General features: G+C 46.7%; 1 protein-coding gene across 1 annotated transcript in view; it reads left to right on the top strand.

Annotated features, from left to right (window-relative positions):
* The window catches only part of LOC115472507 (protein FAM166A-like), a 431,767-nt gene that overhangs the window by 405,778 nt on the left and 8,425 nt on the right, over positions 1-17,564 (top strand). The gene's annotated exons all lie outside the window — the stretch shown is intronic.

Genomic DNA, 17,564 nt, shown 5'->3' with positions numbered 1-17,564 from the left:
TCGAATCGGTGAAACGAGGAGGTGGTGAAAGCTGCTGAACTGTTAATGTGTTGGCTGAACAAACAATAGCCTAAAGAGTTGAGTTAGATTGGTTAAAAGTTTTGTTATTAATGCATATTTAGTAAGGGGCCTTCTCCGAATGTTGGGGGAAAGCAAAGGGAGGACTGGGATGGTTGGTCTCAGAAGAAGTTTGGGGAGTAGAGGGGAGGTCACAAGCAATGTTGATATGCGATCTATTGTATCTTACTTTGTGTTATACTACTACTATTATTTAGCATTTCTATAGCACTACAAGGCGTACGCAGTGCTGCACAAACATAGAAGAAAGACAGTCCCTGCTCAAAGAGCTTACAATCTAATAGACAAAAAATAAAGTAAGCAAATCAAATCAATTAATGTGTATAGGAAGGATGAGAGGAGGATAGGTGGAGGTGAGTGTTTACAAGTGGTTACGAGTCAAAAGCAATGTTAAAGAGGTGGGCTTTCAGTCTAGATTTAAAGGTGGCCAAGGATGGGGCAAGACATAGGGGCTCAGGAAGTTTATTCCAGGCGTAGGGTGCAGCAAGACAGAAGGTGCGTAGTCTGGAGTTGGCAGTAGTGGAGAAGGGAACAGATAAGAAGGATTTATCCATGGAGCGGAGTTCACGGGAAGGGGTGTAGGGAAGGACGAGTGTGGAGAGATACTGGGGAGCAGCAGCGTGAGTACATTTATAGGTTAGTAGAAGTTTGAACAGGATACGAAAACGGATAGGAAGCCAGTGAAGCGACTTGAGGAGAGGGGTAGTATGAGTAAAGCGACCCTGGCGGAAGACGAGACGGGCAACAGAGTTTTGAACCGATTGGAGAGGGGAGAGGTGACTAAGTGGGAGGCCAGCAAGAAGCAGATTGCAGTAGTCTAAACGAGAGGTGACAAGGGTGTGGATGAGGGTTTTGGTAGAGTGCTCGGAAAGAAAGGGGCGGATTTTACAGATATTGTAAAGAAAGAAACGACAGGTCTTGGCGATCTGCTGGATATGAGCAGAGAAGGAGAGAGAAGAGTCAAAGATGACCCAAGGTTTCGAGCTGAGGAGACAGGGAGAATGAGAGAGCCATCAACAGAAATAGAAAACGGGGGGAGTGGAGAGGTGGGTTTGGGGGGGAAAAATGAGAAGCTCGGTTGTGGTCATGTTTAATTTCAGGTGGCATTGAGACATCCAGACAGCAATGTCAGACAAGCACGCTGAAACTTTGGTTTGGATGCAAGGTGAGATATCAGGGGTAGAAAGGTAGATTTGGGAGTCATCAGGATAGAGATGGTAGGAAAAGCCATGGGATGAGATTAATGAACCAAGGAAAGAAGTGTAGATAGAAAAGAGAAGGGGACCAAGAACAGAACCCTGAGGTACGCCGACAGGCAGAGGGATAGAAGTAGAAGAGGATCCACCAGAGTGAACACTGAAGGTGCGGAGGGAGAGGTAGGAAGAGAACCAGGAAAGAACAGAGCCCTGGAATCCAAGTGAGGACAGGGTATCGAGGAGTATGCTGTGATTGACAGTGTCAAAGGCAGCGGAAAGATCAAGAAGAATGAGGATGGAATAGAGACCTCTGGATTTAGCCAGTAATAGGTCATTGAAGACTTTAGTAAGCGCAGTTTCGGTTGAGTGGAGAGGGCGAAAACCAGATTGTAGTGGGTCAAGAATAGCATGTGAGGACAGAAAATCAAGGCAGCAGCGGTGAACAGCATGCTCAAGTAATTGGGAGAGAAAGGGAAGGAGGGAGATGGGTCGGTAATTAGAGGGACAAGTAGGGTCGAGTGAAGGCTTCTTAAGGAGAGGTGTGACCACAGCATGTTTAAAGGCAGCAGGGACAGTCGCAGTGGAAAGTGAGAGGTTGAGAATGTGACAGATAAAAGGAATAAGAGCAGGAGATATGGCATTAAGAAGGTGGGTGGGAATGGGATCAGAGGAACAGGTGGTACATTTTGAGGAAGAAAGGAGAAGTGTAGTTTCCTCAATAGTAACTTCAGTAAAGGAGGAAATGGAATGAGGGGGAGGAGAGAGAGGGGAACAGACTAGTGGAGGGAGAGGTGGCGAGGTAGAGATTTGGGACTCCCCCCTATTAAGGTTAACGATGTGTGCTTGTGTTACCTGGTGGAGGAGAAGATGTAATGGTAATTGGGAGACCATGGGGATTGACTGGCACGCAGAGTGAGGGGATGGATGGGGACGAATGGACCATAGAGAGGATGGAGCGGAATGGGGGAAGAAGGGAAGCGGAAGATGTGTAAGGTGGGACGGGAAGGGGATCAGATAGTGACACAAGGAACGGGAGGGAAGAGGGGTGAGGGGTGGAGAGGGGGGGAGGGAAGCGGGTCTCTAGGTACCAGAAGCTGTGGCATAGGGGACAGAGGGCAGAGGACATGGAAGAACAGGGAGCTGGCGGGAGGGTTTGGCTGGGAGGCCTTCCCGACTATCAGAAACATGACTCTTTTGAGAATTAAAAAGCAAGTAGAAATTTGGCTTTAGTGACGCTGAGGGTAGTAACTCTTAATGTTGATGGGATCCACTCTCCCGTTAAGAGGACAAGGCTCCTACAATACTTAAAAAGACTTAAGACAGATATAGCACTATTACAAGAAACCCACTTGGATAAGGCAGAGCATGTTAAACTGAGGAGAGACTGGGTCGGGGAGGTGTACTTTGTGGCATATAATGATCGCCAGAGGATTGGCAGTGCTGATAAACAAGGCTTTAGCGTTCACGCTTCACGAAATAGTGCAGGACCCAGAGGGACGATGGGTGGTGGTAACGGGCAATTTACAGGGTGCCCATGTTGTACTGTGTAGCCTCTATGCTCCGAATATATACTCACATCAATTTTTCACACACATCCGTTGTAAGTTAGCCATGTTTGACGACTACCCTCTAATAGAGGGGGGAGATTTTAATATTACAAGTGATCCTACTGTTGACTGTCAGCCCCCACGGGAACCCTTAAAGGATCACTCAAATAAGGGAGTTAACTATATGAGTGCTGAGATGGCAATGGTAGACATTTGGCGCCTATTACATGAGGAGGAGAGGGATTTCACCTTTTTTTCATACCCACATCAGACTCACACGCGTTTAGATTATGTTCTGATATCGGGGACCCTGCTGGGAAGAGCACAAGGGGCCACAATTGGAAAGGTGGTGATTTGAGACCATGCATCAGACTGGGTAGACCTCGAATGGAAGGTCAATGTTCGACCAGCTCGCTGGCGAATGAACCCAGTATTATATCAGAGTATAGAGTTCAGGGAATACCTGGTGGCGGCATGGGCAGATTATGTGGCTGAGAACCGGGTGGAGGATGTAGGGCCACGAGTGTAATGGGAAGCCGCAAAGGCAGTCCTTAGGGGAAAGATAATTGCATATGTAGCAGCTCAGCGTAAGAACAGGAATCAGGATATCATAGCAGCAAGGCGAAGGCTGGGGGAGGCTCGCAGATGGTACATGTCGCGCCAGGTGAAGGAGAATAGGCGACTATATCTGGAATGCAGAAAGGAGATGCAGAACTTACTTAACGAGCATGCTGTATTCAGTATAAAGCTATACAAGTATGGTCTTCATAGGTGGGGGAATAAGACCAGAAAACTGCTGGCCTCCTTGGTGCGACAACACACCGGGAAACACTATATCGCAAAGCTGAAAGGAGCACAGGGAGAAAGTATTACTTCGCAAACAGATATACAGGGAGAGTTTTTGCGTTTTTATACATCACTATATGATTCGGGAACCTTTTCCAGTCAAAGTTGTAAAGAATTCTTTAGGCATCTGCAGTTGCCGCGACTAAACATATAACAGGTAGCACAGCTGAGTGCCCCCATAGCAGGAAAGGAAGTACAGGCAGTGATAAAGCAGTTAAAACTAGCTAAAGCTCCCGGTCTGGATGGGTTGGGGACAGAATTCAATAAAATATTACAAGATCAATGTATACCTGCCTTTGTAAGTATGTGTGATGACATACGCGAATCCCAGACTTTGGGAACTAAGCTGAACCATGGCTATATCACGGTACTGCCAACGCCAGGGAAAGGCATGGAGGTGGTGGGTTCATATAGACCCATATCCCTTATAAACCAGGATCTCAAGGTATTATATTATATTATATTTATTGCATTTGTATCCCACATTATCCTACCTATTTGCAGGCTCAATGTGGCTTACATATTTTTGTTAACACAGTCAATCCTGGATGTCAGGTACAATTATTGTTGTGCAGAAGTTAATTAAGGGAAGAAAGTAGAGAGAAGAAAGAAGGAATTTATTAGGAATAGTAGACGGTGGGTTTTCAGAAGTGGATTAGTGAGGTTCTGGGTTTTCATTGTAGGCTTTGTTGAAAAAATATGTCTTGAGGGATTTGCGAAAGATAGTTGTTTCGTTGGTTGTTTTCAGGTCTCTAGGTAGTGCATTCCATAACTTCGTGCTCATGTAAGAGAAGGTGGTAGCATGTATCAGCTTGTATTTTAGTCCTTTGCAGCTGGGGAAGTGCAAGTTGAGAAATTTGCGAGATGATTTTGTGGCGTTTCTGGGAGGTAGGTCCACGAGGTTTAGCATGTAGATTGGGGCGTCTGCATGAATGATTTTGTGTACCATCATGCAGATCTTGAATGCAATACGTTCCTTAAGTGGGAGCCAGTGAAGTTTCTCTCTTAAGGGTTTTGCGCTTTCATATTTAGTTTTTCCAAATATGAGTCTGGCCGCAGTATTCTGGGCAGTTTGGAGTTTCTTGATGTTCTGCTCTTTGCAGCCTGCATACAGTGCATTGCAGTAATCAAGATGACTTATTACCATTGACTGTAACAGGGTGCGGAATATGTATCTCGGGAAGAACGGTTTTACTCTTTTGAGTTTCCACATGGAATAAAACATCTTTTTCGTTGTGTTTTTCATGTGGGCATCGAGAGTGAGGTTTCGATCAATGGTGACTCCTAGAATTTTCAAGCTTTGCGAAACAGGCAGAGAGCAGTAAGGTGTGGTTATGGTGGAGAAGTTTTTTGTGTTATGTTGTGAGGTGAGAACAAGACATTGTGTTTTTTCTGCATTTAGTTTCAGCTGGAAAGCATCTGCCCAGGTGTGCATTATTTGGAGGCTTTGGTTGATCTCGTTGGTGATTTCATTTAGATCGTGTCTGAACGGGATGGAGATCGTGACATCATCTGCAGGGGTTGAGGTTTTGATTTGCTAGAAGTTTAGCCAAAGGTATCATCATCAGGTTGGTGAGAGGGGGGATCCTTGGGGTACTCCACATTCAGGTATCCATGGTGGTGATCTGTCCGCGTTCATTGTTACTTGGTATGATATTGTGGTCAGGAATCCTTTGAACCATTTGAGAACTGTGCCTCCTAATCCGAAGTATTCTAGTATATGTAGTAGTATTTCATGGTCAACCATGTCAAAGGCACTGGACATGTCGAATTGTAAGAGGAGTATGTTGTTGCCCATTGCAATTGCTTGTTTAAATGAGTTCATTGCAGACACTAGAACAGTTTTGGTGCTGTGATTTGAACGAAATCCTGATTTCTTAGTCTTCTTGCGATGCCCGTCACCGGTGCCGGGTGGTATGGAGGAGGAGGAGGACGATCCCCCTCGGTCTCGAGGAACCGGGTCAGACAGGGTTCGGTCCCGTGGGCCACGGGCTGAGGGAGTGACCGGGGCCGACTGCCCACGCGGCCTCTCACCTCTACCCTCACCGGAGGACCGGCGTGCCGACGGGACTTGTTCTCCTGGGGTCGATGCCATCGGTGCCGATTTCTCGGGCATCGATACCGGTACCGAAGGACCGGGCGTCGATACCGATGCCGTCGAGGTCGACGTCGAGGGGCCGGCGCAAGTTCCAAAAAGACGGTCCCGTAGAACTTGCCTCGCAACTTGAGTCCGTTTCCGGAGACCGAGACACAGAGAACACGACTTGATATTGTGCTCCGGCCCGAGGCACTGGAGGCACCAAGCGTGGGTGTCGGTCTGCGAGATCGGCCGGCTGCACCAACCACACTTTTTAAATCCACTCGGGACTTTCGAGGACATCGACGGAAAAATTGCGTCGGCGAAGTTAAAGTCGTCGATGGTGGCAGAAATCACACCTCGAAAAAGAAAATCGACCGTGCGGCCACTAGGCCGCAACGCGACGCCCCCGCTAGAAACGAGGGAAAAGGGAGCGCGTGCTCCTACTTTTTTTTTTTTGAAAAAAGAAATCCGGAGCACGCGGTGACTAAATACTAACAAACGAAAAAGAAATTAGACGAGTCGCGTAAACGCGAACGGCTTTCCGGCGGCTGAAAACAGAGAGAGCGGCGAAGACACGACTCTCTCCAGACGCGGGAAAAAAAGGAACTGGCGGGAGCAGTCGCGCACGGGCGGGAAGACGGCCGCGCATGCGCGGTGGGCGTGCCCTGCGTGCCGACCGTCCCGCAAAGCTTTTTCCGGTTGGTGGGGGCTGCCGCGGACGTCACCCAGTCGTGAGAACAAGCAGCCTGCTTGTCCTCGGAGAAGACTCTCACTGCTGTTCCCTTCAACCTCTTTTGGAAGGCCAACAGTGAGATGCACCACCAAGCTTCAAATCTCTTCCTGGCCAGTTTGCTTCCTGCCAGGTCCATTCTCCTTGTAGCATCTGGGCCTGACAGTGGGCACCCTATTAGTGATTACTGGCATCCATCATCAGCATCATGGAGTTTCAAAGGGCATTCTTCTGCGCAGATGTTAAGAACATTACCACCACTCCAAAGATCCTGCTCAGCTGCAGAAACCTTCATAATCCTCCAAGATGGAGAACCACCCGCACAAGAGTGACCTTTGCAGTGGCTCACACCCAAGGAACTGAAAACGACCAGTGCTATCACAGCCCTTAAGATTTCCCTGTAGGACCAGACAGCTGCATTGATGCTCCTGAGGTCTAGAATCAGCTGAAAGGTTTCCCCTTTCTTGGGTACCACACAGTAAATGGAGTGCTACCCGCAACTGTTCCACCGAAGGAACTGGCACCACTGCTCTGAAGTTGTCCACGCTGGTAAAACACTTGTTCAGAGACCATAAGACAAGCTGTGGCCAAGGGAAAACAATGAAGGCACCCGCAAAAGGCTTTGCCAACTTCAACCATACCCATACCTTACTGCCTACATGATTTAGAGGCAAAAAGATTCAGACAGAATCTTGGACCTCCCATGGCTCATCAGAACATGGCTGCTGAAATGCATTGGGACCCTTTTGCCCCTGAGGTTGCCTCTCACCCCCTTGTCTGCTGGCACCTCAAGAAGGCTGCAACTTCTTGAAGTGACTCGCATCTAAAATCAACAGCCCTGGAAAGTGGCTTCCCAACCCTGAAATGGCTCTAGTCTTTCTGGTGCAATGTACCTGCCCCCCTTGATTGGTCCTTTGGTAGTTTCTACAGCCTGGCCTATTCTAAACACCTGACCATATTTTCCAGAACCTCCCTAAAAGTGGAAATCATCTTTGAAGGGAACCTTACTAAATCTCAGTTTGGAGGCATAGTCTGCATCCCAATGCTGGGGTCTGAGAACTCTCCACTCCACTACTGCACCAAGTCATAAAGGGCATGCACTGCACAGGCGGACCCAGACCACATATCCCTGCACATGTAGCAATGGGAACCCAGGAAGCAATAGCTCAAACCCTGCTTGAGGAGCAACTCCACTCTCCTATCCTGCACATCTTTGAGGGCCACTCCCCCACAACTAGAAAGTGAAGTTACTTACCTATAGCAGGTATTCTCTGAAGACAGCAGGCCACTAATTCACTACTACTTATTTCTATAGTGCTACTAGACATATGCAGCACTGTACACTTGAACATGAAGAGACAGTCCCTGCTCGACAAAGCTTACAATCTATTTAGGACAAACAGGACAAATAAGGGAATTACTAAGGTGGAAATGATAAAATATGGGTACTGAACAACTGAGTAAGGGTTAGCAGTTAAAAGCAGCATAAAAAAGGTGGGCTTTTACCCTATATTTGAAGACGGCCAGAGCTTGAGCTACCGGCTCAGTAAGTCCATTCCAGGCACACGGTACAGCAAGATGTTAGAGTTTGAGTTAGCGGAGAAGGGTGCAGATAAGAGATTTTCCGAGTGAATGAAGTTCCAGGGGAGGAGTATAGGGGTACTGAGGAGCTGCAGAATGAATGCACTTGTAAGTCAATAAGAGGAGTTTGAACTGTATGCGGAAACGGATAGGGAGCCAGTGAAGTGACTTAAGGAGAGGGCTAATACGAGCATAGCCAAGTGGGAGACCTGTGAGAAGCAAGTTGCAATAGTCTAAGTGAGAGGTGGTAAGAGTGTGGATAAGGGTTCTGGTAGTGTGCTCCGAAAGGAAAGGGTGAATTTTGGTGATATTATAGAGAAAGAAACAGGTTTTAGCAGTCTGCTGAATATGTGCAGAGAGAGAGGAGTCAAAGATGACCCCTCAGTGCCAAGGACAACGTTGAATCCTCCCATCTCCTTGGAGTTGGGTCGGATGCTGACCGGTCCTAGGGGCCCTGCACAGTGGCCGTTGTCAAGGCAGGTGATGACCTACTCACCACACATCCACTCTCAATGTCCAATAGAGGTCTAGTAGCCATAGGGACCAATGCTCCCAATGGCAGCGCAAGCGCCGTCGATGATTCAGACACAGCTCCAAAAGTTTTCTCTTTCAGCCTCTCAGGACCCGAGTTCTTTTTTGAATATGCAAAGAATAGTTAGTAGAATTATGGTCTAGTCCCAAACACTGGATGCATCAGAAATGGGCGTCAGCCTGAGAGATAGTCCAATTGCACTGAGCACAGCACTTAAAAGCTACTGGGAACCTTCAATGATATGGAAAACTGTAGTTAAACCAAACAACTATAGAAAATGCCCAAACCTAAGAGGGCCTTGTGAGCTGAAAAAAAATATAAAGAAACTTAAACCAGGACAAAACTAAGGTTGGGGGGGGGGGGGGATAAATCACAAATAGGAAAGAACACGTCTTATATTCCGCCTGGACCGATATGCTCATATCACCCCTCTCCTCAAGACATTTCACTGGCTTCCGATCAGGTACCGCATACAGTTCAAGCTTCTCCTTCTAACCTACAAATGCACTCAGTCTGCAGCCCCTCATTACCTCTCTACCCTCATCGCCCCTTACGTTTATTTATTTTATGGTATTTGTATTTATGGTATTTTATGGTATTTGCAGGCTCAATGTGGCTTACATTTCATCATGGATACTGGAAATAGCAGTGAATATACAGTGGGGGAAATAAGTATTTGATCCCTTGCTGATTTTGTAAGTTTGCCCACTGACAAAGACATGAGCAGCCCATAATTGAAGGGTAGGTTATTGGTAACAGTGAGAGATAGCACATCACAAATTAAATCCGGAAAATCACATTGTGGAAAGTATATGAATTTATTTGCATTCTGCAGAGGGAAATAAGTATTTGATCCCTCTGGCAAACAAGACCTAATACTTGGTGGCAAAACCCTTGTTGGCAAGCACAGCGGTCAGACGTCTTCTGTAGTTGATGATGAGGTTTGCACACATGTCAGGAGGAATTTTGGTCCACTCCTCTTTGCAGATCATCTCTAAATCATTAAGAGTTCTGGGCTGTCGCTTGGCAACTCGCAGCTTCAGCTCCCTCCATAAGTTTTCAATGGGATTAAGGTCTGGTGACTGGCTAGGCCACTCCATGACCCTAATGTGCTTCTTCCTGAGCCACTCCTTTGTTGCCTTGGCTGTATGTTTTGGGTCATTGTCGTGCTGGAAGACCCAGCCACGACCCATTTTTAAGGCCCTGGCGGAGGGAAGGAGGTTGTCACTCAGAATTGTACGGTACATGGCCCCATCCATTCTCCCATTGATGCGGTGAAGTAGTCCTGTGCCCTTAGCAGAGAAACACCCCCAAAACATAACATTTCCACCTCCATGCTTGACAGTGGGGACGGTGTTCTTTGGGTCATAGGCAGCATTTCTCTTCCTCCAAACACGGCGAGTTGAGTTCATGCCAAAGAGCTCAATTTTTGTCTCATCTGACCACAGCACCTTCTCCCAATCACTCTCGGCATCATCCAGGTGTTCACTGGCAAACTTCAGACGGGCCGTCACATGTGCCTTCCGGAGCAGGGGGACCTTGCGGGCACTGCAGGATTGCAATCCGTTATGTCGTAATGTGTTACCAATGGTTTTCGTGGTGACAGTGGTCCCAGCTGCCTTGAGATCATTGACAAGTTCCCCCCTTGTAGTTGTAGGCTGATTTCTAACCTTCCTCATGATCAAGGATACCCCACGAGGTGAGATTTTGCGTGGAGCCCCAGATCTTTGTCGATTGACAGTCATTTTGTACTTCTTCCATTTTCTTACTATGGCACCAACAGTTGTCTCCTTCTCGACCAGCGTCTTACTGATGGTTTTGTAGCCATTCCAGCCTTGTGCAGGTGTATGATCTTGTCCCTGACATCCTTAGACAGCTCCTTGCTCTTGGCCATTTTGTAGAGGTTAGAGTCTGACTGATTCACTGAGTCTGTGGACAGGTGTCTTTCATACAGGTGACCATTGCCGACAGCTGTCTGTCATGCAGGTAACGAGTTGATTTGGAGCATCTACCTGGTCTGTAGGGGCCAGATCTCTTACTGGTTGGTGGGGGATCAAATACTTATTTCCCTCTGCAGAATGCAAATAAATTCATATACTTTCCACAATGTGATTTTCCGAATTTAATTTGTGATGTGCTATCTCTCACTGTTACCAATAACCTACCCTTCAATTATGGGCTGCTCATGTCTTTGTCAGTGGGCAAACTTACAAAATCAGCAAGGGATCAAATACTTATTTCCCCCACTGTACATTTGGTTTACAGAGGGTTTTGTGTTACATGGTGGTGAAATACATGAGGGCGTTAGAGCAGAAAGACATAAAACATTGAAAGACAGTCAGGAAGTTTTAAGACTATACAGTTATACATGTTAAATTATACAGTTACACATGCTGATCTTTGTGATATATCTTGTCAAAGAGATAGGTTTTCAATAGTTTGCAGAAATTGGTGAATTCATAGACCGTTTTCAGGTTACGTGGCAGCGCGTTCCAGAGTTGCGTGCTCGTGTAGGAAAAGGTAGATGCATGCATTGATTTGTATTTCAGACCGCCCGTAACCTCCGCTCACAGGACAAATCCCTCCTCTCAGTACCCTTCTCCACCACCGCCCTTTCTGCCTCACCTCACCCTATGCTTGGAATAAACTTCCTGAGCCCTTACGCCAAGCCCCCTCCCTGCCCATCTTCAAATCCTTGCTCAAAGCCCACCTCTTCAATGTCGCCTTCGGCACCTAACCTAGTCAGGAAATCTAGACTGCCCCAATTTGATTGCCCCTATTTGACTGACTGTACATTTGTCCTTTAGAGTGTAAGCTCCTTGAGCTGGGACTGTCCTTCTATGTTAAACTGTACAGCGCTGCGTAACCCTAGTAGCGCTTTAGCAATGTCACATAGTAGTAGTAAAGAACAAAATTCTCTATACTCTGCAGTAGAAGGCACTAGCAACAGTCAAAAAAAAAAAGACACTTAGGTGAGTCGCAAAAGATGCATCTTACCCTCACCACAGATGAAAAAAATACCAATTGGCCCTGCGCACGCACAGTGTGAGTGCTACCTTAAGCTTTTAAAGAAACAGTACACGAGAGGTCACGTGATGCTAGGCTAAGGGGAGGACGCCGCATGTTAGACTCCGCGGACCCTCGCTAACATCTGCCCTTAGCGACATCAAAATCAGCGATAAAACCTTCAAAAAAGTGAAGATCGAGCAGTGTGAACCTCCCGGTGGTGTAAATCAGCGGCGATTTCTGTTTAAGCTGCTATGACAACAAAAGCGAACAGAAAGGACGGGACAAGGAGCCGCGTGGGAGAGGGTAAAATGGCGGACGCGGCCTCCTCGGGAGAATCGGTTGGATCAGTCTGGGCGGCGGAGATCGCAGCAGAAGTCTCGAGCCATCTGGAGGCGTCGGTCGATAGAAAACTGCAGCGGATCTCTGACCAAATAGAAAAGATGGACGGGAAACTCGAAGGATTAAAAACAGATATGGCAGGCTTCCAACAGCGCCTGTCAGATGTAGAAGATCAAACTACACAGGAAGTGGCAGCCCAAAGCGCTATGCAAAAAAAGTTGGAAAGTCTGGAGGCAAAAATTGAGGACCTAGAGAATAGGTCCAGACGCAACAACCTAAGGCTGGTGGGACTGCTGGAGTCCCTGAGAGAGGTAGATCTTCGGGGGTTCCTGGAAAAATGGCTGCCTCAGGTACTTGCCCTGAACCAATTGGAGAACTGCTTTAAGATTGAAAGGGCGCATCGTCTGGGGCAGCGAAGACAAGGGGAAGGGAGACCACGTATCGTGATTTGCAGAGTGTTGAATTATGATCATAAGCAGGAAATTTTGCGTGCCTGGAGACAGCGGGGAAGGATTCAATATGAAGAATCAACTGTTCTATGTTTCCAAGACTTTTCGGCAGCGGTGACTGCCCAGCGTAGACGGTTTTCAGAGGTCTGCAAGCAGCTACATGAGAAAAGAGCACGTTTTGCTCTATTATTTCCCGCCAAGCTGAGAGTCCAGAATGATGGCATGCTACATTTTTTTACTTCCCCAGAGGAGGCGAAGGAGTTTGTAAAGTGGATGACGATTCACCCAGAGGAGAGTGGTGCAGCGGTGGACTCCAGAAGCAGTCCAGTGCATTGATTGGAAAAGGGACAGGTAGATTGGTCTGAAGCACGTGCATAAGAAGAAGATGGCTGTGACATAAACAAGCAGCTATATTGAACAATATAAATGAAGGTTGAATGTATGTTCTAGAATGAGGAGTGAGAGACTGAGTGTCATTCATTTCTGAGAGGGGGGAGATGTGTGTTATGTAGGGGTAATATAAATCTGTATGGTGCAAGATGTCGCGGGGTGAGGGGAGGGGCGGGAACATGACCGGTTCTCAAAGAGGACCCAAGTAACACTTTTGGTATGTGGGGGGGGGGGGGGGGGGGGATACAGCAGACGAGGGATGCGGGGATTTGTGTGTTTTGTTTTTGTTTGTTTTTTTCTCCTTTCTTATAATTTTATCAGAGCAGACTTGGGTTGCAGCGTTGTGGTACATTCTCAGTTCTATATCGGAGGGAGGGCACGCCCAGGGGCTGGGGGGTGTGACCTGTACCAGTGTTAAAAATCAAGTTTAATTGGGAATCTTGGGAACTAATGAGGCATGGTTAAAGTAATATCATGGAATGTGGGGGGGATTTCATCACCCATCAAAAGTACCAAAGTCTTACAAGCCATGAAGCGTCATAAGGCGGATATAGTGTTCTTACAAGAAACACATCTGACGACATCAGAACATAGTAAGTTTCAGAAAGGTTGTATAGAACAGGTAGTGGGCGCACCGGCGGTAGGCAAGAAAGGGGGAGTACTTATAATGTTTCGTAAGGGCCTGCAATTTCAGATTAAAAGGGTTAAACGGAGCCCAGAGGGTAGATTTGTGCTGGCAGAAGTGGAGATGGGGAATGTCACATACACTTTTTGCAATGTTTATGCACCTAATGTTTGGGATCGCAAATTTTACAAAACTCTTATAGAGCTGCTGAGTCCTTACCAAGGGAAAAATGTCATACTTGGTGGAGACTTTAATTTAGTATATGATATTCAGATGGATAAAACGGGTGTGCAAGCTCCGAATTTGGGTCATGCTGCTTGGGGCCTGCCTTTTCTCTGTAAGACACTGGACTTGATTGATGCGTGGAGGGTTTTACATCCCACCCAGAAGGATTACACACATGTGTCTAGAGCACACCTCACGCAGTCACGAATTGATTACTTGTTCATTTCCAGAGATCTCTTCTCTAAAGTATCAGTTGCAGAGATAGGTCCGTGTGAAATATCGGATCATTCGCTTATCTGGCTGCAGATGCAAGGGTTAGGGGAAGTGGGGAGTAGGGGAGGCTGGAGATTCCCATTGGAATTGTTTTGGGACTCTAAGTTTAAGGAGTACATAGATGGGAAATGGAGGGAATTTGCGGACCACAACAAGGATCATCAACACCAACCTCGTTTATACTGGGAAACCTCCAAAGTAGTGATGCAGGGTGAGATCATAGCTTATAGGGCCAGGGTCAAAAAGATGAGAGATAAGGAGATTCTTAGATTGGAAAAAGAAATCCGTTTACAAAGGGTAAGATGTGGGGTAAAAATGACACCGGAAGGGAAAGGTGCTCTTCTAGCTACACAGCAGGCCTTGAATGAATTGCTCCATCAGAGGGCGAAGAAATCGCATATGTATTATAAATACCAATACTTTATCCATGGAAATAAGGCAGGAGCGTTGATGGGTAGATTGTTAGGAAGGGAAGGGGGTAATAAGAGCATTTTGGAAATAAGGGAAGAGGGAGGTCGACTTCTTAGGACAGCTAAAGATATAACGGAGCACTTTAAAAGATATTATGAATGTTTATATCGGGAGCCCACAGATATAGTGCCAGATAGTATGCTTTATTTACTTAATCACACCCTGCCCCGGATATCGGATTCACAAAAGTTATATCTAAATGGCCCAATTACGGAAGGTGAAGTGATGTTGGCATTCCAACAAAGTAAGATACAAAAAGCACCGGGGCCAGATGGTTTTACTATGGCCTACTTTAAGATAGTCCAAGAGCAGGTGACACTTCCCCTGTTAAATTTATATAATGAGATGGCCAATACAGGAGAGATGTCGGACTCCATGAACATAGCGAAAGTGATAGTGTTAAAGAAACCAGGAAAGGATGGATTAGAAGTAGGGTCATATAGACCCATATCATTGCTAAACTGTGACGTTAAGATCTATGCTAAGATTCTGGCGAATCGACTGTCTAGAGTACTGCCAGACTTGATCGCTTCCCCACAAGTCGGGTTTGTGAAGGGTAGATCAGTGGGGAGGAATGTTAGGGCTCTTTTGACGTCTCTTGAAATTGTGGAGGCCGGGAAAAGGCCTTCTCTGTTGGTCAGTTTTGACGCAGAGAAGGCCTTTGATCGCGTAGTTTGGAACTTTCTGTTCCAGGTGATGGAAAGAGTTGGTATAGAAGGTATGTTTCGAGAGGCTGTGGGGGCGCTTTACTACAATCCCAGGGCGTTTATATGGGTGAATGGGGAGCAATCTTCATTGTTCAAAATCAGGAGGGGCACGCGGCAGGGGTGCCCTTTGGTCCCCTCTGCTTTTTGTGCTCGCATTGGACCCTTTGATTAGGGAGATCAAGTCCCACCCAGAGGTGGAGGGGGGTGACCTGGGGTGCTTCTTCATTCAAGGTTTCTGCTTTTGCGGACGATATATTAGTCCATCTTACACAACCGGGTCGTTCATTGAGAGCCCTATTGGAACTGTTCCAGGAGTATGGGGATTTTGCGGGTCTCCGGATTAACTACTCTAAATCCTTAGCACTAACAGCACACGCAAGTGTAAAGAGGGAGTGGGAGTCTGGGTTCCCGCTTAAATGGGCAATGGATTTCCTCCCGTACTTAGGTGTGAGAGTCGCAATGAGCACGACCAAATTATATCAACTGAACTACACAAATTTATTAGATAAGATGAAGGGTCGGTTGGGTCAATGGGGGACTCTGCCGCTCACTTTACATGGGAGAGTTCACCTGTTTCGAATGGTGGAATTTCCCAAGTGGCTGTATGCATTTCAGGTGTTGCCTTTGCGACTCAGACAAAAAGATCTCCGCCAGTTGTATAGACACCTGCGGAAGTTCGTGTGGAGAGATGCGAAGCCCAAGGTAACATTGCAATGTCTCTTTGGACCATGGAGGGAGGGGGGTTTGGGGCTTCCGAATTTGCGGAGATACAATCAAGCGTGTTTGTTGAGACACCTAGGAGATTGGATGTTGGGGAGACAAGATTACACACCACGTAATATGGAATTTGATTTCTTTAGGCCAACTCATCTGTATTACTTGTTACATTGTGCCAGAAGAGAACTACCAGAACATGTGCGCAATAGCGTACTACTGGGCCCACTGAGAAAGGTGTGGAGGGACCTCAATGGGCTGTGGGGACTGGGAGCAGATACCTCTGACTTACTTCCATTACAGGGGAATTTACAGTTTACACCAGGTTCTGACAGTCCAACATTTCGCAGATGGGCAGAGCTGGGGATCACAAGACTTGAACACGTTTTGGACTCTAGAGGGAGGATTTTATCTCTGGGAGCACTGGGGGTGGGCATTAGCCCGACACATCTATTTGCATACCATCAGTTGACACACTATGTTAGATCCTTGGAGCCCAGTAAGCTGGAGGGAGGTCATGGGCGTAGATTAAGAGCTTTTTTCGGGGATATCCTCGGAGATAGATTGTCCGTATCGGGATTACAGAAAGCTCTTGGAGAGCTAGAGGGTGAAAAGGACATGGGACAAGTTGGCCAGAGGTGGGCGGTGGATTTGGAGCAACCACAGCTACAGTTGGATTTTCGGAAATTGATATCTCGCATTCCGCAGATTTCTGTAAATGCAGGATTGCGGGAATGCCAATACAGAATAAATTTTAGGGCATATATGGCTAAGAACCAAGTGTTTAAATTTGGAGGTGTCGAGGACCCGTTATGTTCCAAGTGCAAACGGGGAGAAGGCACGTTTTTTCATTCTCTTTGGAAGTGCAGCATGATTCAGATCTTTTGGAAACAGATATTCAGATATCTGGAATCCCTGGTGATGCACACGATTCCGTTTTCACCCCTGGGAATAATTTTGGACAAATACGAAGTATTCAGAATTTGTGGTAGAGGGGCTCAGCAGCTAATACGCAAGGCCAGCATAGTGGGGAAAAAAATTATTATGGGCGCATGGAAGAGTGAGAAATCTCCAGAATACTGGCATTGGAGGAACAAGTTTCATGAGATCATGGTTATGGAGCGTAGGGGGGTGGGATCCTTCCCCAAGAGACGAAAGGCATTTCTGGATATTTGGGAACCATATATACAGTCGCTGTCACCTAGGGCACGGAGTTTAATATTAAATAGGCTCTGAAACATTTTTATTTATTATTACTATAATTTATTTAGTGTTTCTGATTATATAATATATATATATTTTTTTTCTTTTTTCTCTCATATTTTCTTCTTGCAAGCTAGAGGGTTCCCTATTGTGAAAGGGGACCATAGGTTAACAGGAAGAGGAGGGTGGTAGTAGCGTAAGGTCCCATTGGATCCATAGTCATGGTGGTGGGCCATCAGAGCCAAGGTACAGCGCTGTGTTGGTAACTAGGGAGACTGTTTCAGGGAGGGCCTTGCCTGAATCTTATTTCCGGCAACCGCAATGTAAGCTCCTCTTGCTTAAGGTAAAATTATGTATAATCATACCTGATAATTTTCTTTCCATTAATCATAGCTGATCAATCCATAGACTGGTGGGTTGTGTCCATCTACCAGCAGGTGGAGATATAGGGAGGCAAAAGTTTGCTCTCTATGTGGTCATGTGCTGCCGGAAACTCCTCAGTATGTCGATATCAAAGCTCCATCCGCAGGACTCAGCACTTAGAGAATTACACCCACGAAGGGACACTC

The sequence above is a fragment of the Microcaecilia unicolor genome, chromosome 6 (assembly GCF_901765095.1).
Source record: "Microcaecilia unicolor chromosome 6, aMicUni1.1, whole genome shotgun sequence".
Classification (NCBI taxonomy): Eukaryota; Metazoa; Chordata; class Amphibia; order Gymnophiona; family Siphonopidae; genus Microcaecilia; species Microcaecilia unicolor.
This window is presented reverse-complemented; position numbering and strand designations above follow the sequence as displayed.